General features: G+C 39.4%; 1 long non-coding RNA gene and 1 pseudogene across 4 annotated transcripts in view; both read right to left on the reverse strand.

Annotated features, from left to right (window-relative positions):
* LOC139182700 (large ribosomal subunit protein uL22m pseudogene) overlaps window positions 1-12,697 on the reverse strand; it is a 30,248-nt pseudogene extending 17,551 nt beyond the window's left edge.
* Window positions 1-16,974, reverse strand: part of LOC139182701 (uncharacterized) — a 697,507-nt gene extending 680,533 nt beyond the window's left edge. For 3 of the 4 annotated variants that reach the window (XR_011566223.1, XR_011566224.1, XR_011566222.1), the window contains exon 1: window positions 12,692-16,974. This is a non-coding gene — a long non-coding RNA (uncharacterized lncRNA). The remainder of the gene's footprint in view (window positions 1-12,691) is intronic. The other variant, XR_011566225.1, reaches the window with a different exon arrangement.
* Between the last annotated feature and the right edge of the window lie 4,602 nt (window positions 16,975-21,576).

Consider the following 21,576-nt stretch of genomic DNA (forward strand, 5'->3'; position numbering starts at 1 on the left):
TCAACTTTTTGCAACTCTATGGACTAAGCCCACCAGGCTTCTTGGTCCATTGAATTCTGTAGGCAAGAATACTGGAGTGGGTTGCTGTGCCCTCCTCCGGGGGATCTTCCCAACCCAGGGATCAAACCCATGTCTCTTATATCTCCTACATTGGCAGGTGGGTTCTTTACTACTAGTGCCACCTGGTACTCTGTCACTTTAGCAAGTTCCCTCATATTACAAAATTGCTACTGAGTGCCAGTGATCACATCTGCATGACATCCAGAAGATCAAGAACTCTCTCTTTGATGACACTGTCTGAAAATTACACAATATTGCTTCTTATATCTCATTGAACAAAACACGGTTAACCTAACTGTTGAATATGGCCCTTTAGTGATATGATTTGCATTTCCAAATAAATCTGGGAGGAGGGAGAGAATGAATGTTGGGTAGGCAACCAACGGTTCTTCTATAATGCACTACTGTTTTACTTCTCTGATAGATTCTGTGTTGCTTTTCAAGTAGTAGATTTGAGTTAAGTCAAGTGGAATAAAGAATACCTGGTAGTTAAGAGCCCAATCATTGCAATCAGACTACCCTAGCTTCAAACTCACTAGGTTTGTGACTCTGGACAAAATACTTCTTTGTGGTCTGTCTCATCAGTAAAAAGCAGACAGTGATGTCTACTTCATAGTGTTATTACACAGATTAAATGAGATTTTATATATTCAATATATGGCATATTAAAGATGAACACAATTTCCCATTGAGAGGTGAGGTCAGTGTTCATTCCCCACTGAATCTAGGTTAGTGCTTTGAGTATTTTGACCAGGAAACCATGGCAGTAGTGAGGCTGTGGCCCCTATTTAACATCACCTGATGCTGGAGTTGACCAAGTCACCATTGACTGAGTGAACTTCTGAGTGTAGTATAATACTAGCTTGAATTATTTTTCCTTTCTCATAATTTCACAGAATTAGACTATTAGCAAAGTATCCTTATTTATGCTCTCATCTTCCACTTCTGTCTCTTGAAATACTTGGTCTCAGAAGCCAGGTACCATCTGGGAAGTATGACCACCGTTGAGCCCACCATGCTGTGAGAAGCCTAAGCTATGTGGAGATGGGGGTCGAGGAGCACTGTCATGCCAAACATGTGAATACAGATGCCATCTTGGAAGATGCCCAGTGGAAGCTCCAGATTCCCTAGAGGATGCCATGTAGATCCTAGACAAATTGCCCAGCACAATAAAAAGATTGTTTTAAGTCACTAAGGTTTTGGGGGGGAAGGGTAGTTTTACACAGTGGTAGATAATCAGAACAGTATACAGAAGCACGTGCTAAATACTTGACTGTGGGGCTGACCTTGATTCAGGTTTAGCAGTGAGCACTTAGTGACTCTTTGGAAGTCCTCCAAAGATGATACCCTGGATGAAAGATATCATACTCTGATAAAGAAGCACATACATTACTTTTATCACAGTTTTGTATTCTTACTATTTTGATAACAGTATTGGGATTTAGTTGGTTTCCTTTGTAATACTGTGCATTTTCTTTTATATAATTAAATCTTATGCTGAGATAAAGTCCATATAATTTCAACTAACTTCCAAAAGAATATGTGACAAAAAAAAGGAATAAGGAAAAAAATTAAGAATCCCTGTTGGATTACTAATTATTAGAGAAATACAAGTCAAAACTACAATGAGATCCCACTCAAACTAATCAGAATACCATCATTAAAATGTTTATGAATAACAAATGCTGGAGAGAGTATGGAGAAAAGGACACCCTCCTGCACTGTTGGAGGGAAAGTAAATTGGTGCAGTGACTATGGAGAACAGTATGGAGCTTCCTTAAAAAACTAAAAATAGAGTTACCATATGATCCAGAAGTACCATTCCTGGAGCATATTTTTGGACAAAACTATAATTTAAAATGATCCATGCATTCCTACGTTCATAGCAGCACTATTTACAGTAGCCAAAAATATGCAAACAACCTAAATGTCCATCAACAGATGAATGGATAAAGAAGATGTAGTGTGTTTGTGTGTGTGTGTGTGTGTGTGTGTGTGTGTATAAACAATGGAATATTACTCAGTCATAAAAAAAGAATGAAATAATGCCATTTTCAGCAACATGGATGGACCTTGAGATTATCATACTAAGTGAAGTAAGTCAGAAAGAGAAAGACAAATACCATATGATATCACTTATGTGTGAATCTAGAATATGACACAAATGAACTTATCTACAGAAGAGAAACAGACTCACAGACATAGAAGACAGACTTGTGGTTGCCAAGGGGAGGGGAATTAGGAGAGGGTTAGAATGGGAATTTGGGATTAGCAGGTGCAAACCATTATATATAGGATGAATGAACAATAATGTCCTTTTGTAAGTACATGAAGCAGAGTCCCCTTCCTTCCCACCTCCACAGACTTATGGTGAAACTGTGATAGGAGCTTAAAATAAACTTTTATCATGTTAAGCCACTGAGATTTTGGAGTTACATTATTCAACCTGTACTTCCTAGGATAGGGTCTAATTATAGAAGGATACTTTTATGCCCATCAGAGAAAGCCTACCAGAAAGAGAGACTATGATGAGGACAGAAAAGTTTAGCCAGGCTAATATCAAAAGACAAGAGTGATTTTTCTAAGACTATAAGCTATCTCATAAATGATCTGAGTTTGGCCTTGCTGCTCTGGAGTCCCACCTTGTCTAGGCTTCGCTACCTTCCCAGTGCAGATCTTGGGCTCCTGGTTTATTCCTTGAGGCCAACCCTTTGCCTCCTTCTAGGCTTCTTTCAGGTTCTCTGAGGACTGGCTGTCACTCAAGTGTTGACCTCTGCTGCCTCGAGCACCAGCCTCTGTCTCCCCTTGGCTCAGGTTGATCTCCTTGGCTTCACACTGTGCCTCATTCTCAGCCTTGGCCTTAGGTCTCCTGGCTTAAATCCCAGCCAGGACCCAAAATGGCCCCTGCCCAACATCACCTGATGCTAGAGTTAACCCAGTCACCCTTGGTTGAGTGAACTTCTGAGGGTTAGTCCAACACTAGTTTGAATTATTCTTCCTTTCCCATAATTTCTTTGAGTTCATCAAATTAGAAAAATATCTGTATTTATACTCTCAGCTGTTCACATTATTGATCATATATAGCAGGAAAGGAAAAAAACCCTATTTATCAAGCATCTTACTATGTGTCAGCCAATGTGTTAAACACGTCTGCATTTCATTTACTCCTTGCCAAAATGCTCCTCTGAGAGGGGTATTTCAGCTGAACATGTACAGGAGAAAAAAACAAGTGCTACAAGATGAAGTTATTGCCCAAGATCACACAGCTAGAAGTGGAGCAGGAAATCTGAACCAGGTTTATCTCTTTCCAAAGCCCATCCTGTTTCACTCCACAGTGTTAAACTAACTCTGACACCCCCATTCTGGTATGATTATTCAAACAGGCATATAGAGTTCTAGGTGAGCCTGGGGAAATGCTGTTGTTGTAGCTCAGTCGTTAGTTGGGTCCAACTCTTTGTGACCTCGTGGACTGCAGCATGCCAGGCTTCCCTGTCCCTCACTATCTCCTAGTGTTTGTTCAAACTCATGTCCATTGAGTCAGTGATGCTATCTATGCAGCTCACCTCTGTCACCCCCTTCTTCTCCTTCCCTCAATCTTTCCCAGCATCATGTTCTTTTCCAATGAGTCAGCTCTTCACATCAGGTGGCCAAAGTATTGGAGCTTTAGCATCAGTCCTTCCAGTGAATATTCAGGGTTGATTTCCTTTAAGATTGACTGGTTTGACCTCCTTGCTGTCCCAGGGACTCTCAGAGTCTTCTTTAGCACCACAGTTCCAAAACATCAATTCTTTGGTGCTCAGCCTTCTTTATGGCCCAACTCTCACATCTGAACATGACTACTGGAAAATCTATAGCTTTGACTATAGAGACTTTTGTTGGCAAAGTGATGTCTCTGTTTTTTAATACACTGTCTAGGTCTGTCATAGCTTTTCTTCCAAGGAGGATGCGTGTTTTAATTTCGTGGATGCAGTCACCATCTGCAGTGATTTTGGAGCCCAAGAAGATAAAATCTGTCACTGCTTTCACTTTTTTCCCTTCTATTTGCCATGAAGTGATGGAACTGGATGTTATGATCTAAGTTTTTTGAATACTGAATTTTAACCCAGCTTGTCCTCCCTCATCAAGAGGCTCTTCAGTTCCTCTTTGCTTTCTGCCGTTAGAGTGGAATCATCTGCATATCTGAGGTTGTTGATATTCCTCCTGGCAGCAATCTTGATTCCAGTTTGTGATTCATCCAGCCTGGCATTTCAAATAGTGTACTCTGAAAAGAAGTTAAATAAGCAGGGTGACAATATACAGCCTTGATGTACTTCCTTTCCCAATTTGAACCAGTCCATTGTTCCATGACCAGTTCTGGCTGTTGCTTCTTGTCCTGCATACAGGTTTCTCATTAGAGAGGTCTGGTATTCCCATCTCTTTAAGAGTTTTCAACAGTTTGTTGTGATCCACACAGTCAAAGGCTTTTGCATAGTCAATGAAGCAGAATATATTTTTAGTTTTGGAATTCTCTTGCTTCTTCTGTGACACACTGGATGTTGGCAATTTGATCTGGTTCCTCTGCCTTTTTAAAATCCAGCTTGTATATCTGTAAGTTCTCAGTTCACATACTGCTGAAGCCTAGCTTGAAGGGTTGTGAGCGTTACTTTGCTAGCATGTGAAATGAGCACAATTGTATGGTAGTTTGAACATTTTTTTGGCATTGCCTTTCTTTGGGATTGGAATAAAAACTGACCTTTACAGTCTTATGGCCACTGCTGAGTTTTACAAATTTGCTGGCATATTGAATGTGGCACTTTAATAGCATCACCTTTTAGGATTTTAAATAGCTCAGCTGGAATTCGATAACTTGTTCATAGTAATGCTTCCTAAGGCCCACCTGACTTCACACTGCAGGATGTCTGGCTCTTGGTAAGTGATCACACCATGTGGTTAACCAGGTCATTAAGACCTTTTTCATACAGTTCGTCTGTGTCTTCTTGCCACCTCTTCTTAATCTCCTCTGCTTCTGTTAAGTCCTTTCTGTTTTTCTGTCCTGTATTCTGCCCATCTTTGCATGAAATATTCCCATGAAATTTTCCTGAAGATATCTCTAGTCTTTCCCATTCTATTGTTTTCCTCTATTTCTTTGCATTGCTCACTTAAGCAGACTTTCTTATCTCTCCTTGCTATTCTTTCAAACTCCTCATTTAGTTGGGTATATCTTTCCTTTTCTCCTTTGCCTTTCATTTCTCTTTTCTCAGCCATTTGTAAGCCTCCTCAGACAACCACTTTGCCTTTTTGCATTTCTTTTTTCTTAAGGATGGTTTGGGTCACCACCTCCTATACAAGGTCATGAACCTCTGTTTAAAGTTCTTCAGGCATTCTGTCTACCAGATCTAATCCCTTGGATCAATTTATCACCTCCACTGTATAATTATAAGGGGTTTGATTTAGGCCATGCCTGAATGGTCTAATGGTTTTCCCTGCTTTCTTCAATTTAAGCCTGAGTTTTGCAATATGGAGTTCATGGTCTGAGCCACAGTCAGCTCCACATCTTGTTTTTGCTAACTGTATAGAGCCTGTCCATCTTTGATTGGAAAGAATATAATCAATCTGATTTTGCCATTGACCATCTGGTGATGTCCATGTGTAAAGTCTTCTCTTGTGTCGTTGAAAGGGGGTGTTTGCTATGACCAGTGCATTCTCTTGGCAAAACAATGTTAGCCTTTGCCCTGCTTCATTTTTTACTCCAAGGCCAAACCTGCCTGTTACTCCAGGTATCTCTTGACTTCCTACTTTTGCATTCTAATCTCTTGTGATGAGAAGTACATCTTTTCTCAGTATTAGTTCTAGAAGGTCTTATAGGTCTTCATAGAACCACTGGACTGTAGCTTCTTTGGATTAGTGGTTGGGGCATAGACTTGGATTACTCTGATGTTGAATCGTTTACCTTGGAAATGAACTGAGATCATTCTGTCATTTTTGAGACTGCACCTGTACTGCATTTTGGACTCTTTCGTTGACTGAGGGCTACTCCATTTCTCCTAAGGGATTCTTGCCCACAGTAGTAGATAAAATGGTCATCTGAATTAAATTTGCCCATTCCGGTCCATTTTAGTTCACTGATGCTGATGTTCACTCTTACCATCTTCTGCTTGACCACATCCAACGTACCTTGATTCATGGGCCTAACATTCCAAGTTCCTATGCAATATTGTTTTTTACAGCATCAGATCAGACTTTACTTTTACTGCCAGACACAACTGAACATCATTTCTGGTTTGGCCCAGCCTCTTCATTCTTTCTGGAGCTGTTTCTCCACTCTTCCCCAGTAGCATATTGGACACCTACCAACCTGGGGGGCTCATAGCCCAGTATCATATCTTTTTGCCTTTTCATAATGTTCATGGGGTTCTTGAGGCAAGAATATTGAAGTGGTTTGTCATTTCCTTTTCTAATGGACCACATTTTGTCATAACTCTCCACTATGACCCACGTGGCTTGGGTGGCCCTGGAAAGCATGGCTTATAGCTTCACTGAGTTACACAATGCTGTGATCCATGTAGTCATTTTGGTTATATCTCTGCAATTGAGATTTTTGTTCTGTAGGCTGTAGGGTTACAGTTCTTGCTTCTTCTGTCTACACTCTGCTGGATGAGGATAAGAGGCTTGGGCAAGATTTCTGATGAGGGACTGACTGTGGGAAGAACTGAGTCTTGCTTTGTTGGGCAGGGCCATGCTCAGTAAATCTTTAATCTAATTATCTGCTGATGTGTGGGGCTATGCTCCAAACCTGTTTGTTGTTTGCTATTTGTAAACTCAGTCCTGGAGTCTACAGGCTCTATGGTAGGGCTATTGGTGACCTCCAAAAAGGACTTATGCCAATATGTGCCTCCCAGGACTGCTGCTGCCAGTGCCCCTTCTCCTGCAGCAGGCCACTTCTGACCCACGCTTCCACAAAAGACCCTCAAACACTCACAGTCAAGTCTATCTCAGTCTCTTGTGGGGTCACTACTCTCTTCATTGGATCTTGATGTGCACAAGATTTTGTTTGTGCCCTCTGTTTCCTCCAGTTCTGTGGAAGTTCTGTAATCAAATCCCACTGTCCTTCAAGTCAGATTCCCAGTCTTTTTGCTGGATCCCACAGGTTGGGAAGACTGATGTGGGGCATAGAACCTTCATAAAAGTGCAAGAACTTCTTTGGTATTATTGTTATCCAGTTTCTGGGTCACCCACCTGGTGGATATAGGGTTTGATTTTATCGTGATTTTGCCCCTACCATCTTTGCAGCTTCTCCTTTGTCCTTGGATGTGGTTTATCTTTTCTCAGTGGGTTTCAACAGCCCCCTGTCAATGGCTATTCAACAGTCAATTGAGACTTTGGTGTTCTCGCAGGAGGAGATGAGAGCAAGTCCTTCTACTCCACCATCTTGAAGTGTGAACGTACAGGACCTGCCCTGAGCATCAGAATATTTCATATTTCTCTTGCAACTTGAGTCATGAAACAGACATATGTCCATCATTTGCCAGTGACATTAAGGTGATTCATTGAGCAGCAGTAAAATATAATCATGGTAAATTTTAATAAACATGAAACTTCAGAAGAAAAAATACAGATGCTTCAGAGGGTTATTTATGCAAAAGTTTACTTTAAAATATTCTCAGTTTCATAATGACTGAGTAGAACAACACTAATGATACATTTTGATGTTGGTAATAGTGTTGAATATTGTGTTATCATTTTCTAAAGTATGACTCAAGGAGTTATTAACAAAATCATAACATGGAGAGACCATGATGTAATTTTCCCACTCTGTTTAACTTTGGTCAGAACTTCATTGAATTATGTGGCCATTTTAGAGTCATGCAACTCATATGTGAAGATCTTGAGCAAGTCCCGGAGGCCAAGCACTAAAAATTATTAGCTAGGTTAAAGAGCCCTATTAGCAAAGCGCAGGGGGATAGGGTTTATTGGGAAGCAGAAGAGATCTGTGATTAGGATGAAAAAATCAGGAATATCAGCCACTATAGTAGTATTTCTCTAAGTGTGCACCAGAGCCATAGGCATCAGCAGATGCATCTAAGAAATACAAATCTTGGGAAAAGCCCAAACCTACAAAACCAAGTTTCTGCTGAGGAAGGGGAAAGCCCCACAAGGATTATATGCACTGAAGTGGAGAATATTTCTGTCAGTGGTTCTCAGCCTTGGTTGCACATTGGAATTACCTGGAGACATTTCTCAGAGATTCTGATTAACTGGTCTGGGCTAACTCCAAGACACCCAAATTAAAAGTTCCTCAGATGATTGTAATGTACACCCAAGTTTGACAACCTCCGCTTTGTGCTAAAATATAATGTACAAATGCCAGCAAGCAACTGTCCAACTTCCACTGAATAGTTGAGAAATATGTTTATTAAGTTTGTAAACACTTTAACTAAATAATTCCTTAACATGCATTGTATCATCTTTCCAAAATAAATGCATTTTTATTTTCATAAGTGATTTGTCTGTTCTCTTAAACAGGATCTGAGACTCACAGTCATTGTGAACAAAGTTATTATTTTCTCAGTTCTGGAGACCTTACTCTCCCTTTCATTCTGGTTTTCCTCACACAGTGACTGGGAGGTATGATAAATAAAAAGATGATACAATGCTTTTTAATGATGTGTATGTCAGAGCCCCTTGGTTCTTACTGTGGTCTTCTATTCTCAGTGGTCTGACATTGCCTTCAACTCCAGGTACCAAATCTGGTCACTAGAGTTAAAGATTATGAGTACAAGTTTATTTGAAGACATATTTTCTCAGAACCCAGAAAACAAGTGCTTCCCAGTTGGGGAGATGTCCTGGTGGTTATCAAGTACAGCAGACAATTCCTGCATATAAGAAGGACGATTACTCTGCTGATATTAGCCATTTGTGCCTTAGATTAAATTGAAGTCCATTACCAGGGACTTTTGCATTCTGGACCTTATCTGATTATATGATGATATTAATTGGCCCCTGAAGGTACTAGACTGCATTTCTGGTAAAGTTTCTTCACTTATACTTTTGAAATTAGGCTTTAGATAACCATCTTTCTGTATAAATGTGAAATTTTGCACATTATCTTTTTTCAAATGGTGGTAAAATACACATAACGTAAAATGCTCTATCTAAGTCACTTTTATGTGTACAGATCAATAGTGTTAAGTACATTCACATTGAACAACAAACCTCAAGAATTCTTTGTATCTTGCAAAACTAAAATTCTTATTCATTAAACAACAAATTCCCATTCTCCCCTCCCCACAGCTACACATTATCTTTTAAACAGATGAGTTGTCAGTTTAATCTTCTCTTTAAAAAGTTTCCTAAAATTCATTGATCTACTTGGTTTTAGCCACATCTGCCAGTCCAGTCTTACAAAATTAAAACAGTTTCTACGTCATTGAATTGGTCCACGTATCACTGAGCTAAGACATCACTTACTCCAAAAGCAAGTACATTCTGATTTTTCTTTAAGTAAAATGTCCATTTAAAAAAGAATGAAAATGAAATACTATAAATCGAATTTCTCTTGAGAGAAAAGCTAAAAGTTTGGTAATACCCATGCTAATGAAATAGTACCTGTCAAATATCAGTGTGAGAGAAAATCAGTTCAACAGATTAAACAATCTCTATCAACTGCCAAGTCTTTACAGATATATTCATAAAAAATAAAAACAACTTAATCTTTCATCAGTTGGGGACTGGTTAAATACTTACAGTATATTATATAATGAACTATTATTGCTGTTGCCGTATGGTTGCTAAATCGTGTCTGACTCTTTTGCGACCCTATGGACTGTAGCCTGCCAGGCTCCTCCATACATGGAACCTCCCAGGCAAGAATACAGGAGTGGGTTTCCATTTCCTTCTCTAAGGCATCTTCCTGACCCAGGGATCTAACCCAGGTATCCTGCATTGGCAGGCAGATTCTCTACCACTGAGCCACCAGTGAGGCCCAGTGAACTAGTATACAACTGTTAAAAACAAGGTGATAGCTCTGTGTGTGCTGATATGAGAAGACCTGCAAGTATATTATTTTAAATATATATAATGAAATGAATGTGAAAAAATGTAATTACATACACACACACACACACACACACATATATATACATAGGTGTCTGAGAATATATTCTCTTTTCTGGAAGGATAAACATGCTTTTGTTAACAACTGCCCCTTTGGGAAAATAGGCTGGTGATTTGGGAGGGGTGTCAGAGGGAAGGAACACACCTGTTTTTCATTTATACCTCTCAGTACAACTTGAATTTTTTAAAACATAGGCTTGTATTACTTTAAAAGTATTTTAAATATCAACATAGTTATCTAGTCAATGAGATATGAGATTATGGAACATTTCTCATATGGAACATTTAAACTTTACTGTTTATCATTTTCTTTATATAAAGAAGTATATTTTTTAAAACTCTGCTCATATGACAATCAAAATATAACAAAACATGAAATTTTATTTCATAACTTAGATATTTGGGCAAATAATTATTTTCATAACCAGTTTAAGCCATGTAGTCTTCCATCTTTTATGTCTCTACAATAAAAAAAACCAAAGCAAACTAAATCAACCAAGAAAACTGTATTTTCTTTTTTGAAAAGACAATAAATGACATTTACTAAAAATCCCATTTCCTTCTTAATGTTCTGCAAACTGTCTCTGTAGAAACTTTGTAATTTTATTACTTTTTTAAGCTTTAGTATAAGATTCATCATTTTCTATAGATTTTGCTTAGACAGTTTTACTCAAAGATTCTATTGTTCCCTTGAATAGAATATAATATCAAAGGATCCCTCAGGATTTGAGACACTTGAAGACTGCCCTTGCAATAAGATTGTCTTGTAATAAGATTGCCACTTTTTCTTCTCCTAGTCCTGGGAGTTAAACTTTGTCACAAGTGAAAATATTCTCCTTTTCTTGGGTTAAAAAGACAGTCTTAATATCCGTATTCTAACATTCAGTGCAGCAGAACATAAGGCCTTCCTACCTCTAGGAAAGAAGCTCAGTATTTCCATATATACCACCCATCAAAAGTCACATAAGAAAATGTTTCCTTTTTTACTGTTGTGAACTGGACATATGATATTGATTATCTGCTTATTATAGTTAGCATAATGTTTGTCTCCAGGCATGAGTAAACACAGCGAGCAGCTATGCAAATCAATGCTGTTATGTAAATCAACAAATAAGCCTTACTGTTATTAGTAAGTAAGTTACCATCAGATCAGTTCTTAACTTTTAAAAAGAAGACGATTTTGTTTAAAATGGGTCACTTTGAAAGACAGTAAACAAAACTCAAACTCACTTCTATTTACCAGAATATTAGAGTAACAAAAAAGCCCAAGCTACTTTGTGTAATTTTAAATGGTGTTCCTAATAGAACTCATCCTACTTTGTCCCAGCATAAAAATGCAGAATGTACTTATTTAAGAGTTGAGTAATAGTCATTGGAAAATAAATTTCTGGCAAATGTGCAAACTATGTGTGGTTCCCATAGAATTAAACAAAAATAGATCTTGTTCAAAATAACAATAAAAATCCCATGGGATTGACTAATAAAAGATGGCTGGCACAATTTGAATTCCATGACAAGGGCTAACATAAAACTTTAAAAAATGGTAACACTAGAATCATCTATTATTTTTTGTAGCTGTGGCAGTCATCTCAGAACTATCCTGGTGACCAGAGCTTCAGAGAACTCAGGCTACTGACCACACTGGAAAAAGAAAAGTTTCTCAGTGTCCTCAGTTTCTAATAAACTAACAGTGGACCATACAGATGCCACAGACTTAGGTTTTGTGCTGATTACAAAAGAATCATTCCCTAATTACAATTTGTTTGTGTGCTATAGTTTCTAAAATCTTATACCATGGATCAAAGGTTTTTCTTTCTGTTGTTACTGAAAGGTAAATTCGAGTGCCCCACACACAGGGAGGCCAAACAATACCAAAACATCAGAGTTTGGAACAAGGAGAGGTTTACAAAGGGCCATGCAAGGAGATGGGTGGTTCATACGTTAAAAACCCCAAACTCCCTAAAAGCTTTCAGCAAAGTTCTTTTCTAGGAAAGGTGATGGTGGGGTGTGGTTAGTTGTTGAAAATTTCTTGGTGTCAGAGCCTTTATTTATGAGGTCAGGTCATGGCCAGGTAACGATATTCCTGTAAATCTCCACCAAACGAATGTTATTCTCTGTTACGACAAGAAAGAGTCAGACCCCCAGGCATAGCTTTCACCCTCTGAGGTCCAGTCCTGGCTAAGAGGAAGCAGATCTCAGCTGGAGGCTTCCTGGCTGTCATTGCTGAGGGAGTCAGACACCCAGAACCCAGCTGCCCCTCAGGCTCCTCATGCCGCCCAGAAGCTGGGGGCCAGATACCGTCAACCACATCCTTTGCAGACTGCTGCTGCCATTAGGTCACAGAGGCAGAGATGGCGTGGAGGTTCACCACCACCTCAAGGACTGGGCCAGTCCAGTAGGCAACCTTGGCCAGGGCTGGAACCCTTAGGACACAGCCCCAGCCTGTCTCTGGGCAACCTCCTCCCCACCCACCAGGCTGCAAGCTTGAGGCTGGGTGAGCTGGAGGGCCCTAGGAAGAATGCCAGTATCTGCCTCTTACCTCACTCTCCACCTAATGACCACCATTCCTCCAACAGTTGGTTGAATTCTCTCAGTAACGGTTGCTCCTTGACAAGTTGGTGGCTTTGGGGAGGGGCCCACTGCAGCACTGACCAATGGTTGAGCGGGACCTGTTGCCTGGTAACAGGGTGGGGAGTAATGGAGGCATAGTCCCTGTATTGCGGTAAGGGCTGCGGTTGGCCACACCATGTTACACAATCAGATTTTAAAATAAGAATAATGTGATCAGAGTATATTGTTCATTATGTTTTTTTTACATTAGGATGATAATATCCCATTAGATTTTAAGTTCACTTTGTTTATTGTAAATACACCCCTTCCACTGTCGTGTAATTTTTACTGTATTAGCAATTGACTTATAACCATAGCTAAATGGCTATGTAGTTTTTATTTATTTACAAGAATTTTCATATATTAAGCTCAGTAATCAGGAAAAATCCTCTATCCTGAATATGTGTCTTAGAAAATAATAGTCATTTTAAATATATGAATGATTCCAATGTGCTTACTTTGTTCTCTGGGAAGAATCTCCTAAGACATATTAGAAGGAAAAGGCTCCAGTAAGGAAAACATAAAATGCAAACAATCTGTGTATGTGTAGCTGGTTTGCCCTTGGAAATATTTGGATGGAGTTATTCCCCACTCTCTAATCCTTTCTAAAGAGAAGAAAAAAAATTCTGCTTGCTGCTATTGGTAGGACAGGTGACCAGGTCCATCTGGGGCCCAGCAGACTAGAGAGGAGTTCTCCACAAGACCTCACTCTTACTGGTGCACTGGGCTCCTATCTCCCCATCTCAATGGTCTTTGAGTGGCAATGGAGGTACCACAGAGTCACAGCTAGTATCAGGGAAAATGTCTCTCAAAAGTGGACATCTCTACAATATGTGTAACATTGTTACTGAGATGTATGGTGACAGAGCAGAAAGAATATGGATTTTTACGTTAGAGCTAAACTCAACATCTTTGTCTACCTTTTCCACCTGTGTCATCTTGTACAACTCATTTATCAAAGCCTCAGTTTCTGTATCTATAAAGCAGGGATAATAATTATTTCATAGATTTTTGGAGAGAAGTAAATGCAATTACATTTTTAGTGTGCCTTACACATAAAAATATAAAAGCATATCTGCTGTAGAGTCACTTTAGACACAGTCCTTGAAGCAGTGGCCAGACAAGACATGAGGAAATGCCTCCTTCCTGATACACAAGTATGATTGTGTCAATCATCATATCATCAATCACATAGACAAGTGTGATTTCTGAGAGGCTGTAAGAGAGATGTCCATCATGCTTACAGGGAACCCGCTGGGGTTTGCCTTGCTAATGGCAGAAAGAAAAGTAGTTAGAATAGACAGCATTCTCTTTTCCACCCTGAACTCCTGACACTGGGCTAGCAAATGCTTGAAATTGACCAAGTAGAGTTTTATCCCTTAGTTAGAAAACCCCTGAGAAAGAAAACACATCAAGTGTTTATTTAAGAGAAAGGACTTGATAAAATCCTTTCTTGAGAGCAGTGAAATAAAGAGTAAGGACCATCAGGTAAGCAGAAAACAGGGAAAAATGACTTGTCAACTTCTCTTAGGTCATGTGAAATAGTTCCCTCTGTCCTGGGAATGTTCTCACTATTAACTAGCAAAGAATCCTAGAACTAGTCCTTTAAAGGAATTGTTGTGTTAGCTAGACTTGGAGATGAAATGTCATTTTCTGCAAGTCCTCCATAACTAAGTTGTCTTTTGCTCAAGATGCTGATATAATGACTCACATCCTAGAGGCTTTGGAAGGATATCCCTATGAGATAGTCTACATTCTTAGTGTGGTCATTACGTCTTAACCAGAAGCTCAAGTTGTTTTTTTTTTTTTTTTTTTTGCTGGAAACACTGGAGAACAGAAAGCAGTTCAACACAGTTCAACTGCTCTGGAGAAACTGCTGATAACTTCTTTAGTGCTTCTATTTTCCTCTCCTACTGGTAGATCAAGTTCTTCAAGAACCAGGACTCAGGCTGCTTACTTCCTCCTGTCTTTATCAGTGTGACTGCAGCAGGAGCTACAGTGGCGGCAGCTTTGATAGCCCTCCCTATCTCTGTCCCTCTTTTCCTAATTCCAAACTTGGATGTGGTCACCCTTTTCCTCTCAGACACACCTATAGGAACATGACAGCTCAGGCTGCTATTTTGCTGTAATGTAAAACTACATTTTAAGCATTGTAATAAATTCCATGGTATTTGAAATTACTGTGTTTATATCTCACATATTGTGGATTGTGAGAAAGGTCACCTAAATGAAGGTGATACCTGTTTTAAAAAGTCCCTGATGGCGACTATAGTTAACAATACTGTATTATATACTGGAAAGTTCCTGAAGAGTAGATCTTAAATGGTCTCATCACAAAGAGAAAAAAGAAGTCAGGGAGTAGGGGGAGGCGGGTAATTGGATGGAGGTAGCCATAAGGTACAAACTTCCAGTTATAAGATAAATGAGTCCTGGGGATGTGATATACAGCAAGATGACTAAAGTTAAGACTGTTATATGGTTTATAGGAAAGTTACTCTTTAAAAACTGATCCTCAAGCTTCTGAACACGAGGAAAAATCTTTTTTTTTTTGGATAACTATATGAGAAGATATTAACTAAATTTGTTATAGTAACCACTTCACAATACATGTATGTCAAGTCATCATGCTGTAACTTTAAACTTATGTAATGTTATATACAAATTATACTTTAATAAATCTGGAAAAATCTCTATTTATTGTAAGGAGTCAAAAATAGTACTAATAATTCAGCTGATGCCTAAATAGTGGTCTATGTGAGATGTTTTGGAATATAGTTTTTGACCAAATTATTTTTCTCATTTTGTCCAATACTTGGATATAAACTAAGTTGACATGGTTCTCAGGATAGCTGGCACCTTTTGTCCATTGCTCAACCATGACTGTGAACTTCCTCCATCTCCATTGTCCATAGAACCAAAGAGCAATATGAATACCATGTAGCCTAAGAGCTTCATGTTGCCACAGGAAACATGGAAACCAAAGAAGCCCATGCTACTCTTGCGTAGCTTGCTCAGAGTTCCTTTCAAGTTCTTCTGCCTTGACTCCTATTGAGCCTACTCCCTAAGCCACCAGTTCATTCTACCTTGACTCTCTAGAAAATAGGTTACTTTAATTTATGACCCAGCTATTGCTAGAAATTCCAAGTGCTTTAGAGACATTTTCTCATTGAACAGGCAACACCTCTAACAGACCCTGGGGAAACACAGTTCCTTTATTGCAACAGGGAAAATTAAGTACACACAGCAAAAGTATTTGCACATACCAAACTGTTGAAGCTTCTAAGACAAGGAATCAGAGCCTAATAATGCACTAAAATGTGATTGCTTTGTTTCCTTAGAACCCAAGATTTTGTGGATGGGCCTTCGCTGTGAAAGTATAAATGAGGCAATGCTCAACAAAATAAGCTTATCAAAAGTGAGGATAAATGCTCCTTAGTAAATGGAAATAGCTTCCTTTCTGATAGAATTCAACAAGCATGAGGTTGTCACAATTAGAATCAGTTATCTTTTCCAAATTTAGGTGACCTTTTTTAAGTGGAGTAATTGAAGTCTAATTAAACACAAGGAAGCTACAGTTTCACTTAAGAATCAATTTCTAAATTAAAATTATTTCAGCACCAAAGCTCTGTTTACATTTAATTGAAAAATACTTAATAGAGAATTTTTTTAAAATGTTGAACATGCACATGGAAGTATTTGATATATTCTCATAAAAAATATATGCAGGGATTTTATTAGCCACTTTTAGATGTCAGAGAAGTATAAAAGACTTGAAGAATGAAGTCATTGGTAAAGAATGCTGCAATCAATGTTGTGTGGCAGGAGTTACCCGGTTAGATAGGGAAATAAAAATGTTCATTACTAGACTGTACCTTTCATTTGTGACAGAGGGAAGGGGTGGGGGATCAACCACAGGCTTTTTAGCTAAGATCCACTTACCTTCAGGAATTCCACAAAGAGAATTAGCATAACGAGAAGAACTGAAGGATCCAGCATGTTCTTTCCTCTGACCTGATAGAAGCGAGTGAAAGTTTCCTCAGGCCTTGTGTGTCTCTATTCACTACTATTCCTCACACTAAGGATGGGTTGCTACTGCTGCTGCTGCTGCTGTCGCTTCAGTCGTGTCCCACTCTGTGCGACCCCATAGATGGCAGCCCACCAGGCTCCCCTGTCCCTGGGATTCTCCAGGCAAGAACACTGGAGTGGGTTACCATTTCCCTCTTCAACGCATGAAAGTGAAAAGTGAAAGTGAAGTCGCTCAGTCGTGTCCTAGGTACTTAGAAACAACAGTTCTTACGCTTGGATGGGACTTAAAGTGTTTTCAAAACACTATCATACCGTCTCTTCTTTTGTCCTCACCCAGCCCATTATCTCCTTTTACCAAATGCAGTCTCTCTGAAATCCAGGCTGCAACTCTACTTTAGCACCATGTTGAGATACAACCCAGAACTGTGGGCAGATAGGAGAAAAACATCTGTGCCCACCCCTCACCACTGGCCCCTAAAAGGCAGAGAGCAGAGCTACAACCTTTGGATCATCAATGTGAGGTTCTTACAAGGGTGGACAATCTACTGGACCTCTGGGTGGAGATTAAGGACAGAAGTTTCTATGCTCTCCTGCCCCCTCCATCCCAACTTTGTAGGCTGAGACACTGTGTCAGATTATGTGGAATGTATACTGTTGTGACGGAGAAGGCAATGGCACCCCACTCCAGTACTCTTGCCTGGAAAATCTCATAGATGGAGGAGCCTGGTAGGCTGCAGTCCATGGGGTCGCTGAGGGTCAGACACGACTGAGCGACTTCACGTTCACTTTTCACTTTCATGCATTGGAGAAGGAAATGGCAACCCACTCCAGTGTTCTTGCCTGGAGAACCCCAGGGACAGGGGAGCCTGGTGGGCTGCCGTCTCTGGGGTTGCACAGAGTCAGACACGACTGAAGCGACTTAGCAGCAGCAGCAGCATACTGTTGTGAAATAGGCTGTATGAGGTGTCCCAACATTCCAGCTTCACAGAATGGGTACAGTCAAGCCCATGGCAGAGTATGTCTAGAGAATTGAACAGAGGAGCCTAGCAGGCTACAGTCCATTGGGTCACACAAAAGAGTCAGACATGACTTAGTGACTAAATAACAACAACAGTCAGTGTAGCTCAGATTGGATCTGTTATAGCACACAGAACCCATTATAAGATCCACCATGAAAAACTGGACATTCTTACTCCAAAATGTCCATAGAGGTTAGTTTCACCCCTGTCCTAAATTAAGTTAAAACAAAACACATTCAACATTTTCCAAAAAATAAAGCATAAGTGCATTTTATAGATCAAAGAATACCAAGGTAACTGGCAGTGGGTTTCAGAGAGATATACTTCATTTTGAAATTGAATCAAAATTCACATCTTACCCTCCTGAAAAAGAGATTGGCTGTTTTAACCAAAGCTTTATAAGAAACTTTAAAATTTTCTTTAGAAAATTCCTAGTTCTGGTTACAGTAGTAAAGGGTGATGACTATTGGAATGACCAGCTTGCTTTGGCTCCCGTATTACTTTGTGATGCCAAAAACTTGGCCTCTGCACACCAGTGCCAAATCGAATCTCAGAGACCAAGTTCTGGGGGAAGTAGAATAGCTTTATTGCTTTGCCAGGCAAAGGGAGATACAGCAGGCTCTTGCCCTCAAAACTCTTGTGTCCCAACTCAGGAAATTTGGTGAGGAGCTTTATAGCAATAGTTCAAGGGTGGAGTTACTGACAAGATTAGGGTGTGTGCAGGGCCTGCACTCCTTTAATTTGGTCTCAGGTAATCTCTTGATGCTTCTCTGGTTCCTTTAATCTGAACTCAGGTGGTCTTCTCTGGAATGAAGAATGCTGACATCTTCCATTTGTTGGGGATTTTATTTCTGTTGTTCAGTTGCTAAGTTGTGTCTGACTGTTTGTGATCCCACAGACTGCAGTATACCAGGTTTCCCTGTCCTTCACTATCTCCCGGAGTTTGCTCCAATATTCAGTTACTTTTTTTTTTTAATTGAAGTGTAGTCTATTTACAATGTTGTGTTAATTTCTGCTGTACAGCAAAGCGATTCAGTTATGCATATATAGATAATATATATCTTCTTTAATATTTCTTTAATATTCTTTTCCATTATGGTTTGTCATAGGATATTGAATATCGTTCTCTGTGCTCTACAGTTGCTGCTGTTGTTGTTCAGTCACTAAGTCATGTCCAACTCTTTGTGACCCGATATCTCTCGGAATTTGCTCAAATTCATGTCCATTGAGTCAGTGATGCTATACAACCATCTCATCCTCTGCCACCCTCTTCTGCTTTTGCCTTCAATCTTTCCCAGCATCAGAGTCTTTTTCAATGAATCAGCTCTTTATAGGTAGCCAAAGTATTGCAGCCCAGCTAGCAATAGTCCTTCCAGTGAATATTCAGGTTTGATTTCCTTTAGGATTGACTAGTTTGATCTCCTTGTGCCAAGGGACTCTCAAGAGTCTTCTCCAAGACCACAATTCAAAAGCATTAATTAAAAAAATTTATTTATTACTTTTTTATATTTGGCTGTGCTGAGTCTTTGTTGCTTTGCCTGGACTTTCTCTAATTGCAGTGATCAGGGGCTACTGTTCATTGTTGTGCTCGGGCTTCTAACTGTGGTGGCTTCTCTTGCTGCAGAGCACAGGCTCTAGGCACTTGGGCTTCATTAGTTGCAGCACACAGGCTCAGCAGTTGTGGTGCACGAGGGTAGTTGTCCCATGGCATGCAGAATCTTCCCAGACCAGGGATCAAACCCATGTTCCCTGTGTTGGGAGGCAGATTCTTATCCACTGTGCCACAGCAAAGTGCCCAAAGCATTAATTCTTTAGCACTCAGCTTTCTTTATGATCCAACTCTCAACATCCATGCATAACTACTGGAAAAAAGAGCTCAAAGATATTATTATGTGTATCCCTTTAGGTGGAATCAGAACTCCACCGCAAGGCTGCACTCTTGTTTTTTGGCTGTTCCTCCCTTGTCTCTGCATCTCCTCCTTCCCTTGATGAGCAACTGTTTGAATTTGCCCTGTGGAACTCAAGGAAGGTCATGGAGGCTGGAGTCTGTTCCTTACAAACAAAAACGGGAGACACGTAAAGGCTTCCATGCCCAGGAGCCAGCAGGGTTCTGCTTCGTTTCAATAGCATCATGTCTCCCAAATGCCCCATAGGAAATGATTTCCTGTTTTATGTGTGGGTCGAGGTTTCTGTCTGTCACTGCAGAATTTTTCATTTTATAATTTCAAAACATTTTGAAATACTGTTATTACCACCGTATTTTTACAAAAAGGAAACTCAAGCGTGAAAAGGCTGTCCAGCAGTTAGAGTCAATATAGAGCTGCACTTGTTAGTATGGGCAGAGGATCCCTGCAAGTCCCCAAGACCCTTCAGAGGATCTGCCAGGTCCTTCCTTTTCCAACTACATGTCTGTGTGAAGCAGGGTTTTCTTCAGATACTTCAACCAACACTATATATGGCTATGGTTCAGTGTAGAAGCCAATTGGAGAATCCAGTTGCTTTTGTTAGCCGAGACATTATAGAAATTTGTAAAATATAAAACAATGCTCTTCTTTGCACTGAATTTTTTTCACTCTGCAAAATACAGTTGTTGTTTAGTCACTAAGTTGTGTCTGATTCTTTGTGACCCCATGGACTATAACCCACCAGGCTCCTCCATTCATGGGATTTCCCAGGCAAGAATATTGGAGGGGGTTGCCATTTCCTACTTCAGGGGATCTTCCTGACCCAGGGTTCAAATCTGTCTCCTGCATTTTAGCAGTTTTCTTTACCACTCTCCACCAGGGACTTATTTGCTGAGTAATAAAGATACAGTTATGAAAAACTGTAGTTATATGTCATTAAATATGTTATTTATGTTAATATATAATAGGCAGTACCTATTATTGTTACTCTAAAATGAAACAGTATTTTAAAATTTCAGTTTTAATTTATAATGTGGTAAATAGCAATAGGTATAGCTCACATAAACAAAAGCTCTTTGCAGTCCCCAATAAGTTTTTTTTAATAGTTTTTTTTTTTTTAATGTGGACCTTTTTTAAAGTCTTTATTGAATTTGCTACAATACTGCTTCTGTTTCATGTTTTGGTTTTCTGGCCACAAGGCATGTGGGATCTTAGCTCCCCAACCAGAGATCAAACCCACACCTCCTATATTGGAAGGTGAAATCTTTTTTTTTTTTTGGAAGGTGAAATCTTAACCATTGGACCACCAGGGAAATCCCATGATGCTAAAACATTTAAGATCTGCTAGGTGAGGGACTAAAATTCCATTAAAAGAGAAAATCAAATCCCATTATCAAAAGAGAATAAGAAGGATGGATTTGAAATTTAAATGAAGAGCTCAATGTTGTAATTAAAGGAAGAAAAAATTCAGAAATTGATATTTTCAGTGGCATTAAGGGAAAAAAAATGTTTTAGGCACTAGATAAATCCATATGCAAGGACCCAAGAACGTGGAAAAACAAAATTCAGGCATTGACCCTCTCCTTTTGAGACTTACATGGGAATTTGCTTGTAAAGAGGAATTTGGGTTTATTTGTGCTCATAAGTTGATAGCAAAATTGAAGGAAGAAAGGGAGTGTTGATAGTAATGGAAACATTGCAGATGGATCAAGATATTTTTAAGTCTAAGATTTGTTGGCTAAGTTAATATGAGATCTCAAGTTGACACATGAATTGATTTTATTTAAACGACAAGTAAGGGTACTACTTAACTGTTTAACAATTGTAAATTGGTTAAATAAATGAATACAACCTTACAATGGCAT

The sequence above is a fragment of the Bos indicus genome, chromosome 4 (assembly GCF_029378745.1).
Source record: "Bos indicus isolate NIAB-ARS_2022 breed Sahiwal x Tharparkar chromosome 4, NIAB-ARS_B.indTharparkar_mat_pri_1.0, whole genome shotgun sequence".
Taxonomy (NCBI): Eukaryota; Metazoa; Chordata; class Mammalia; order Artiodactyla; family Bovidae; genus Bos; species Bos indicus.